This window comes from Capsicum annuum, chromosome 9, assembly GCF_002878395.1.
Source record: "Capsicum annuum cultivar UCD-10X-F1 chromosome 9, UCD10Xv1.1, whole genome shotgun sequence".
Lineage (NCBI taxonomy): Eukaryota > Viridiplantae > Streptophyta > Magnoliopsida > Solanales > Solanaceae > Capsicum > Capsicum annuum.
Genome location: NC_061119.1, coordinates 32,545,468 through 32,556,254, shown reverse-complemented (window position 1 = coordinate 32,556,254; position 10,787 = coordinate 32,545,468).

The following is a 10,787-nucleotide window of genomic DNA, read 5'->3' as shown; positions in this document are numbered from 1 at the left end:
TGAGGAAAAAGAAGAATTAAGTTGTCTTCTCTTCGAAGTATGAATTGACAATCTAAAATTTTATACTTACAAAAAAAAAAAAAGAATTCGAGAAGTTTTAATTTGTGATGTTTTATTCTCTTAATATGGTGTTTGTTGTATTTGTGATGTCTTTTTTAGTGAAATTCAAATTATTTTTTGTTGTTGTTGTTTTCGAACATTATTATAAAAATAGTGAAACTTAAATTTTTAATTTTTTGGGAGGAATCTATTGTCATAAAATTCTACAACTGTTGAGATTATACCATAAATTTTAGTGAACACTTGAACACTTATTTATAGATTATATTTTGTGTTATTAAATGGGTCCAAAAATTAGGATTTTCAACAGAATATTATTTATTTTGGTTAATAAGAAGTGGTCATCTTCTCTTCAAAGTTAAGCAGTTTCAAATTAGTGATCGTTAATCAATTTGTGCTATTTGTTCTCTCTTAACACTTAATATGATTGTTATAATGTTGGTGTTGGTAGTGTTATTATATTATAAAATTATAATTGTTGGTGTTTGTTGGTATTGTTGTATTGTAAAATTATAAATGTTGGTATTGTTGGTGTTGTTGTATAGTAATATCGATATTGTTGGTGTAGTTCCTGAATATTGTTATTGAAGTGGTAATATTTGTGACTTCTTGTTGGTGTTGATGTTCTTGAACATTGGAGAATCGTCTTGATTGATTTTTTGTTGTTGTCTTCTGTTATTGTTAGCATTTTATTTTGCTAGTGTTTTGATTATTCTCAATCGATGACTCATTTATTACAATAGATTAGTCACATGTTGGACATAAACAGAATAGTGTGATAAAAATATTGTTAATATCCCAATAGATGTTTAATATATAGTAACATATTAAGAATTTGTTGAAATGTATTAAGCATCAGTTAGGTACAATTATACTATCTGTTGCAAAATAGAATATGAATCATAATTTACTATTATGATATTTCCAACTTAATATATTGCAATAGATAAATCATTTATTAGGAACATATATCCATTTGTTGAAAATAATATTATAGTAGTTTTGTTGTTTTGGTTGCTTCCAACAAATGGGTGATAGTTGCAATAGTTGAGTCATCTGTTAAAAGAAATCAAAATAATACTGAAATTATTTTTACTTCTTCTAACATATCATTCATCTATTGAAAATATTATTTTACAACAATGCATAGATTAAATTCGCCGGCATCTTTTTTTAATGATGTACAAATCAATTGTAATCTTTTTTTTAAAAAAAAAAATTCTCTTACTTATAGATAAAATGACTCATAAAAGAAAAGAAAGTGAAAGTGAATCAACTTCAAGAAAATCAACTAAAAAAGCTAAATCACAAACGACATTACATGAACTTGCTGAACAATTTCTTTCACAAATAAATAAAGTGTTATCATTTGTAGATGCACAGAAAAGAAATAAAATTGTGAAAAAAAATTATGAAAAAGATATTGAAGGAGAAAATATTAATGGATCTATGAATGATGTATAAAGTGAATGAGAGAAAGATGGAGAAGAAGAAGTAGGAATATGAAGGAGGAAAACAAAAATGAGGAAAGAGATAAAATAAATGATGAGAATAGAGATTATGAAAAAAGTGTAAAAGGAGATGAGGAGGAAAGTGAGGAAGAAAGTGAAAAAAAAAGTAAAAAAGGAGATGAGGAGGAAGGTAATAAAGAAGATAAAAAGAAAAGTGAGAAAGAAGATGAAAAAGAACATGAGAAAGTAGATGATGCTGAAAGTGAAAAAGATGATAAAGAGAAAAATAAAAGAGATGGTGAAGAGAAAAGAGATGATGAAGAGGAAAGAGTTGATAATAATGAAGGTGATGATGTTGAGATATCAACATCCGATCGTAAACATAGATCGAAAATCTTACATAACGTCAAAACTTTTAATATTGACAAATTTCAAATGGAGATACCTATGATTAATCATACGAATTTGACAAGTGATTGTGTTGTAAAATAAGTCACGGGAAAAGCTTATGATAACTTAAAGAGACGCTAAGGAAGGATAAATTGAAGAATTTCTTTAAGGATAACTGTTTTGGACACTTTCTTGATCTGTCGAAGAATAACAATGTACACTTTTAAATAACCATGGTCTATGATCTTCTCAAGTACAAGGTTAAATATGAGGGTGAAAATGTTGGAAATAAGAAGGATAAGAACAAGAAGATGGATGGTATATGGATAAACTACTATGGCATGTCAATTTGTTTTGGCATGAAGGAAGTTGCCATAGTGACTGGACTTAGATGTCATCCTCTTTCGAACGTCTTCCCACTTTTACACCCACAAAAAAATTAAAGACAGGTAAGACATCTAAATCAATCAAGGCAGGTAAGAAAAAAAAGACATCAACACCCAACGCAGGTAAAAAGACAGCAACCAAAATCAATAAAGACAAAGTCAAAATAGATAAAAAGAATGAGTTAGTGCCCATTGTTGGACTAAACTATAAATTCAATGATTGTTACTTGATTTTAAGAACAAAAAATTGTTGAAGAAGCACAAAGAGCTATTTTACTTAGTTTGATTTATGCATGTCATTCTATGGGCTAGAGACACCGGCAAAGTCATAGAACTTGAACTGTTAAAGCTTGTTTAGGATTGGTAGACATTCAAAAATTATTAATTGTTTATGAAAGATTTAAGTTGACTGTCAAATATTGTTGACAAATGTATTACTGGAGACGGTCAATTTATATGGCTTTCCTTAGGCTTTCAGGATAAACTTTAAATTTTTTAAGTGTTTTATTTTTATTTTACTGAATGATTATTCTGACTTTTTATTGGTATCATATTTTTTAGTCTTAGACATTTAAAGCCACTGCTCACCTTCGACAGTTAGTCAAGGACTACTCAAAGAAGTTTCATATTAAAGAATCCTTAGGTGATTAATTACCAAAAATACTCAAGAGTAAATACCCTTGATATTTTTAACCCTTCTAATGATGCAATAAGTCTTCTTTCAAAAAGAATAACTTACTTAGTTAACAAATTAACACATTGCAACAAGTAATTTGTTGCAATAGATATATCATCTGTCGTAACACATATATTGCAACTTCTATCTAAATCTTTTATTTTCTTCATATCATTTTATGTGGCATGCTTTGATTGGACACGAAGTTTAAGAAATAAGAAAAGACTTAATGGTGTTTATCGAATTTTCCTTTACTAAAAAATATACTACTATTATCCTTAATAAAGTGGGACCTTATAAGTGAGACATTATGTAACACCCCATACTTTTACCTAGCTCAAATTCGTCCCCAAAATATCAAAGACTTTCTTTAAAGATGAATACATTTTTATACATATGAAATTTCAAGATTTTGACTTTTCATTATGTGAGAAATTGAATAAGCTTTCCATCGATATAAAATTTGCCCAAATTCGGCACCCGAACAAAGAGTTATGGCCATTTTAGTAAGACAGTGTACCAACTATCAGCGCGTCGCGGAACCAGCCAAAATGGCAATCATCAAAAACCAGTGAGCCTCTGCGATATTGGCACTTTGCACCAAGGCTCAATTTCAGATTGTCCTTTTCCAGTTTTCCAACGCGATACCACCACATCGCGGTGAACACCAGGTTTCAATCAAAGTAGCAACGCGATATTACTGCGTCTCATCGCCATGCAATTTTCCAGTTGTCATTTTTCAGTGGCTTAGTGCGATGGTGGCGCGTCGCACCTGGGGGCCAGATCAAGAAATTTTACAAAAAATTAAGGTTGCGCCCAGGGTTAAAACAATCCTTTCCCGTGATTTTATTCCACCCAGATTTGGGATTTAAACCCTTCATTATTCACTTTTCCCCTAAAATCAAAATATAATTCTCTCTCAAGAAAACAAACCCTAGCTCTCAAGAATCAAGGTCAATCCCAAGAATTTCTCCAAGAACTCCAAGAAACTCTCAAATTAAGGTATGTTAGATGTTCATCCATAGATCCTTACCTTCCATGGAGCCCAAGAATCCTTTTTTTTTAATACAAGATTTATGATTTTCTTGTTTGAATTAGATTGAATTCATTTTCATGATGTTGTTTGAGTTTTAATCCATGATTTAGATTATAAGTTTCAAGAATTAATTCTAGTGTGTGTTGAATTACATGATATACATGATAAACCCTTCAATTTGCAAGTTGATTGTTGTAACCATGTTAACCCTAAGTGTTTATGATTTAATGAACCAAGTATACTTCTTATGTGTTTGATAAATTGTCTATGAGAATAAAATAATGCCATTATAGCATGCTAACATGTATTCTCCATCCATGTACAAGTTAATCCATTACAAGTGTTTGATGAAATGTCTCTATGAATGATTTATGATGAAGTGAACATTGTTATGTTATTCAAGATGATGCTTTACTTTACTTTTCATGCTATCGAGTCCTGGGGGTATTTAATACCCGATAATTTAGCTGTTTAACTAGAGCAAGTGTCAGTGACAGAACAATAGCAGTCATTTCATGATTAGTAGAGCTCAGTCAATTACAAAACTTAGGAAAACTAAGTAGCAGTCTAGTCCAATTCAGTATAATCAATTCAGTGTCTTTCAGTTGGGAGTAGGATTCAGCACCGAGCGAACCCAGGGATGGGGGCATTCCTGTTATTATAGGGTTTGACCCTTAGTAGCAATCCCTAAGTTGTAGAACTATGTAGCCAGCGTAGGTTAAGATGACTCCCTACTAGATAAAGGCTGACACATCTCTCATGAGTTTTCCTGTTAGTAAGGGTTGACAAAATATCTTCCTGCTAGTTAGGGTTAACTCATAGCTACTGTTAGTACCCGTGGCACGGTATTAGAACCCTTCCAACTGAGGTTGCAGGTTGGAGCCCAATCAGCTCAAAGAGAGGCATGTCGGTTAGATAATTACCTCCCACAGTTTTAGTTTTAGTCTCCAGTTTAGAACTCAGTTCAGTTTTACAGAATTAGGATTGTCTGACATAGTCAATCAGTATTAGTAAATCAGTTATCAGTAACTCCATATATCAGTTACTCAGTTATCAAAACTCAGTACTTAGCTTTAGAAAAGTTCAGTTATAGTATACATATATGTACAATATTACATACTCAGTATTTACAGTAGTTTCAGTTATCCATGTACTCTCATATTCAGTTACTCTATATTATTCAGTCAGTTACTATTCATGCATATGAACCCTTGCATTCAGCCTTACCTGAGGTCGTGATAATGCTGAATATTGAATCTGAATACTGATTAACAGATGTTTAAGTCTACGGATATTGTATAACTGGTAACTGAATGACTGTATCTGACAGTTCTGAATTTGTGAAACTATACTGAGTTTAATGATAACATGGATTACTAATAACTGATGTACTGTCAACTGAATGACTATTTCTGACAGTCCTAATTGTGATGGAACTAGCTGAGTTTCATACTGGTTGAGTGACTGTATCTGATAGTCCTGAAATTTGAGAAACTATCTGAGTTCCTTACTAAAGACTGAGATTGGGACTATGGAAGGTAATTATCTAACTGACATGCCCCAAATCTGAATTGGTGCGGTCCAAGCTATAACCCCAGCTGGAAGGATGTCAGTACCGTGCCACGGGTAAAGATAAGCTATGAGTTAACCCTCTACTGATAGAGAGCTCTTTCGTCAACCCCTTGCTGGTAGAAGAACTCAAATGAGATATATTAACCCTAGAATCGTAGGGGTATATCTCAACCTACGCTGGCTACGTAGTTCTGGAACACAAGGATTGCTTCTAAAGATCACACCCGCTACTGACTGATAGGTGAGCCCTCATCCCTGGGTTCACTCAGTGCTGAATCCTACTTCCAACGGAATAGATACTAAACTGATTTCCTAGTTTATACTAGGCTTGACTGAGCTGTTACTAATTATACTATTTAACTGAACTGAGTTTACTGAGTTTCATTGACTGACGGAATACTACTGAGCTCTATTTACTAACTGAATTTACTGAGGACTGAACTGATACTGAATGGGACTGAACTGATGCTGGATCTACTAAGTTTTCCTGAGTTATGTAACTAACTGAGTTCTACTGAGTTCTGAAACTTAACTAGTAGTACCATTGATCATGGCTTGACTGAGGTTATCTTGAAAACTGACACTAGCTCTAGGCACACAGCTAAATTGTCGGCTATTAAATACCCCAGGACTCGTAGTCAATAATTCACAATACAACCATTGAGGGATTTCGTGAAGCATTTGTAAGTCATAAGCTTACACATGAATAGGAATGCATGCTAACATAACATAATTTCACAAATTCATACTTATGAGCATTCCACCAAATCATTACAAGACATAACTTCATCATGGAATTCATTTTGAATATGTAGGTACATCATGAGTTCATCATTTAGATCACAAATGGGTCATAATGCACAATTCTTATTACTTAGGCATTTTAACAAACACATGGAAGACATAACCTTTTCTAGGGCATAAATCAACAACTAATACATCATGGCTATATCAAGCACTTCAAATTTAAGGATTTCAACCCATATACTAACATAAAGTCATAAAAATTTAAATCAATCTTGAAAGTCATATCACACCATTAACATGTGTACAATCAAGCCCACAATATGGAATTCGACATTCATATTTTGAAAAGGGTTTCTTGAGATCCAAGGGTAGAAGGGACCCTTGGATGAACACTTTACATACCTTGGTTGATGATTTCTTGAAGATTAGTGGAGGAAAGATTGAGTTCTTGATTTGGAATTAATCACCTAGGGTTTTCTTGTTCTTAAGAAATTATGAAATGGTGAATGTATTTAGCCAAAAAGGGACTAAGTTTGGTGTTATGAAGGCTGAAGGTCAGGAGAAAAAGAACTAATTACCCTTAAGGATGCAATCATTTAATGACTGAAAACTGGGCACTGACGCAGTTGTTAATGCGGCGCGTCGATGGCATTGACGCAATATTCGATGCATCGCGCCAAGATCGTGCCGTGTCACTTGAATTTAACGCTGGCAAATGGGGACAATATTAATAAATGCGATAGGCGATGTGGTGCATCAAGATCGCATTGGTCCACTATTTTGGGATTCCAAACATGGTCTAAACGAGGTTCAAAAAATCTAAAACTTATTCAGGAATACCTATTGACCTTTCTAATCACGAATTAACGAAAATATAGACCATTAAAGGACATTAAGGTCACAAAATAAGATTGCCAACTTTTGAAGACTAAAAATAAACTAAGTCTAGAAACTTAGCTAGAATTTTCTAAGCCTAGGACCCCTTGACAAGTTTAAAAAATTGAATTAAGCTAGGAATTTTGTGGGGTCTTACAATATCTCCCCCTTGGGAACATCCGTCCTCGAATGAGACTGACTGAACTGAGAGTACTAGTAGACTGAATCCACTTACTGAATCATGAACATATGGGACATGATTATAGGACTGATATTACTGACATACTAAATTTCATACTGAACATGCATATCTGATGTATGAATACATGACTGAGCTGATGCATGAATTCATAACTGGGAGTACTGATAAGCTGATCATGCACATCTGATGCATGAATACATGACTGAGCTGATGCATGAATTCATGACTGGGAGTACTGATTAGCTGATCATACATATTTGATGTATGTATACATGATTGAACTGACTCATGAACATATGACATGATATGCAATGGTATTTGATACTAAGTTTATAATGGAAATTTGGACATGAAACTGAATGAGTTCAAGGAAGACTGTTACCTTAAACTGAAAATATGGATGAACCTGAGATCATTTACTAGACATGCATGAGTAAAAATATGAGAACATATTTGAGATTAAAACGTGACACATGAACTAAACATCATGAACTGAACTGAGTCTTTGAATACCTGTCTTACGACTGAGATTTAAATTTAAGGGTCAACCTATGAGTACTCCTAACTCCAGACTGGATTCGTTACATGAAGAGGGAATGACATGTTTTGAGTCATACAAGTTTGAGGGATTATAGTGTATCTCCCCCTCGAGACAATATGTCTACTTATAGATACTGACTTGGCTGAGCTACTAAGGAAAGACTGGAACGATGCACAGGAAACCTACGAATTAAATCGCGAATGCATATCTGGGATCTGGAACCTAGTCTGTCCATCTTAGAATATTTACACCCATTTAGAGATTTTGGATAATGCAAATAGATGGAAATATGGGAAACCATATGAACTCATTCGTCTGACTGCTACACTGGGTTACGGGCTGTATGGACTGAATCATACTAAAAACTTATTCTCAACTGAAGATTTTCTCTGACACTCTTTTATTGAGTTCTAGTGGCCTTAGGGAGAGAGAAAAACTTGATATGGTCTGAATACGATAGTTGAATATGAAAATATTATCCTGGCTAAGATTCTGTAATATGAGGCGAGGCCTACACATCCTTATCTAGGGTAGGGTGACTAAGCGTTATGTACTATATCTAAAATTTTCAAGCTTAGACATACCCCTCAATTACCCTTTCAACTATACTCTCTGCCTTAGCACAACTCATCACTTGAGACTACTAAAAATATTATCCTGGGTGTTGAGCACGAATGCATAAATATACTACTCATCTGATTAACTAAATGATTGATAATTGAATGTTGGGTCTACAAGACTGTACTGTACTTAGTCTGAATAACTGGACTGAAATTGTAGAGTATTATGCAAGAAGGTATTGACTGACTGGGTAACATGAGGTACTGAATGTAAGACTATGTGTATAAAAAGGTTCTAAAATATTCTAAAAACTGAGCTACTGAAATACTAATAACTGAGTAGCTGATGACTATATGCTATGGTTGGGAAATCCTGAAAATGAACTGAGTTTCTAATCTAACTACTAGACTAGGACAGGCACTGAGATTGTAGCTAAGAAGGTAATTGAGACTGTAATTGTAACTAAGACTGTAATTGAGACTGAATGCTGTTTCTAATAACTGAGGTTTAGACTGGTACTGAAGTACTGAATTTTGATGGCTAAGTAACTGATAACTGAAAGCCATGGTCCTATAGGATTATCTGAATCCTTTACTAAATATTGATTATTGAACTGACGTTGTAACTAAGGCCCGATGGATAGAGCATCAGCACCACAGATTTACCGAGGGATCTAAACTGAGGGTATATATGGCATAGTCTGAGTTTGGCTGATCACTAAGAGTGAAACATGAGTCATATGGGTTGAGCATACTATAAAGCATGACATGAGCGCATAAGTCATGAGCTGCATGACCTGAGTCTGAAGTTCTTGTACTCATGGAACATGATTCCTAGCACTGAGCAAACTAGAACTCCTCATACTAAGAACTGGAAGCGCACACAATTCTATGGAAAGTGCGTGAATTTAAGTTGTATTCATAGAATTGAGACGTAAAACATGCGTAACTATCGTGATGACTGTAGTACAAAACTTTGCACTGAGATAGGGATGGGTCGGGAATCATCTTCCCTTATTGATTTCCTACACATACTAGCAGTACTACTTGAATCTAAAGGCCTGACATTTCTAAGATATCATAACCGAACAGTTCCTGAATACCTGTCGGGCTATAATAGACTTACCCAATGGGTGCAGGCTGAGAAAGGTTCTGTTAATATTTGGTCTGACCTTAAAGTTCGACTGTTATGCAAAGAGTTACAAAAGACATAGAAACTCCTGGATCTGATGAGACATAAACACATAAAAGGAAGATTTATAACATACCAATGATTGCATCAGGAGAACTTTCCTGATCCTGTCGGGATTGAAGTGCATAGAGTCTATTTAGGCGTTGTCCACTAGTGGCACTGGAAGTGGCACCCTATTAATTTGGGCGATTGGACTGAGCTGAAGGACGACTGTGCTGACTTCGTGGACGGGGCTTGGAATAGTCTCAAACTCTGTGACCCGACTTGCCACATCTAAAACACGCATCACTACCAGCTCTACGCACACCCTTATGGTGCTTGCCACATGTCTGACAAAGAGGATGGGTTCGGGCATTATTGACACTACCTTGAGACTTAGAGCCTGGTGCCCTATCTTTGTTACCATTTCTGAACTTAGGAACTGAAGCATTGGTTGAGGAAGGAGCTGGAACTGAAAAATTCTGACTATACTGAGAACGTTTACCATCCCCTGACCTTGGCTGGGCAAAACTATAGCTACCCATTCTGGCCTTCTTATTTTTTCTCTCCTTCTTTTTGAGCTTCTACTCCTCAGTCTGTTGAGCATGGACCATAAGCCCAGATATTTCTATCTCTTTAATCAACATCGCAGTCCTGCATTCCTTAACTACTCTACCCGATATCCCAGAAACAAACTTTCTCATTCTGGATCTACTGTCTGCTACTACATGGTGGGGATACCTAGCTAGCTGGGTGAACTTGAGGGAATACTCTTTTACACTCATGCTACCTTGCCTGAGGTTGATGAATTCTAACACTTTGGCTTTTTTCAGCTCTACGGGAAAGAATCGATCTAGGAAGGCAGTAGCAAACTCTTCCCACTTTATGGGCTTTGCATCTATACCCTTGTCTATCTTCTATTGCTTAAACCACATATGGGCTACATCTTATAGCTGATAGGCAGCTAACTCGACACTCTCACTGAAAGTCACTCCCATGATATCTGTGACTTTTTGAACTTAATCGAGAAACTTCTATGGATCATCTTCACACTTAGAACCTGAGAATAAGGGAGGATTCATTCGGGTGAAGTCCTGAATCCTGGCTGCATTAATATTG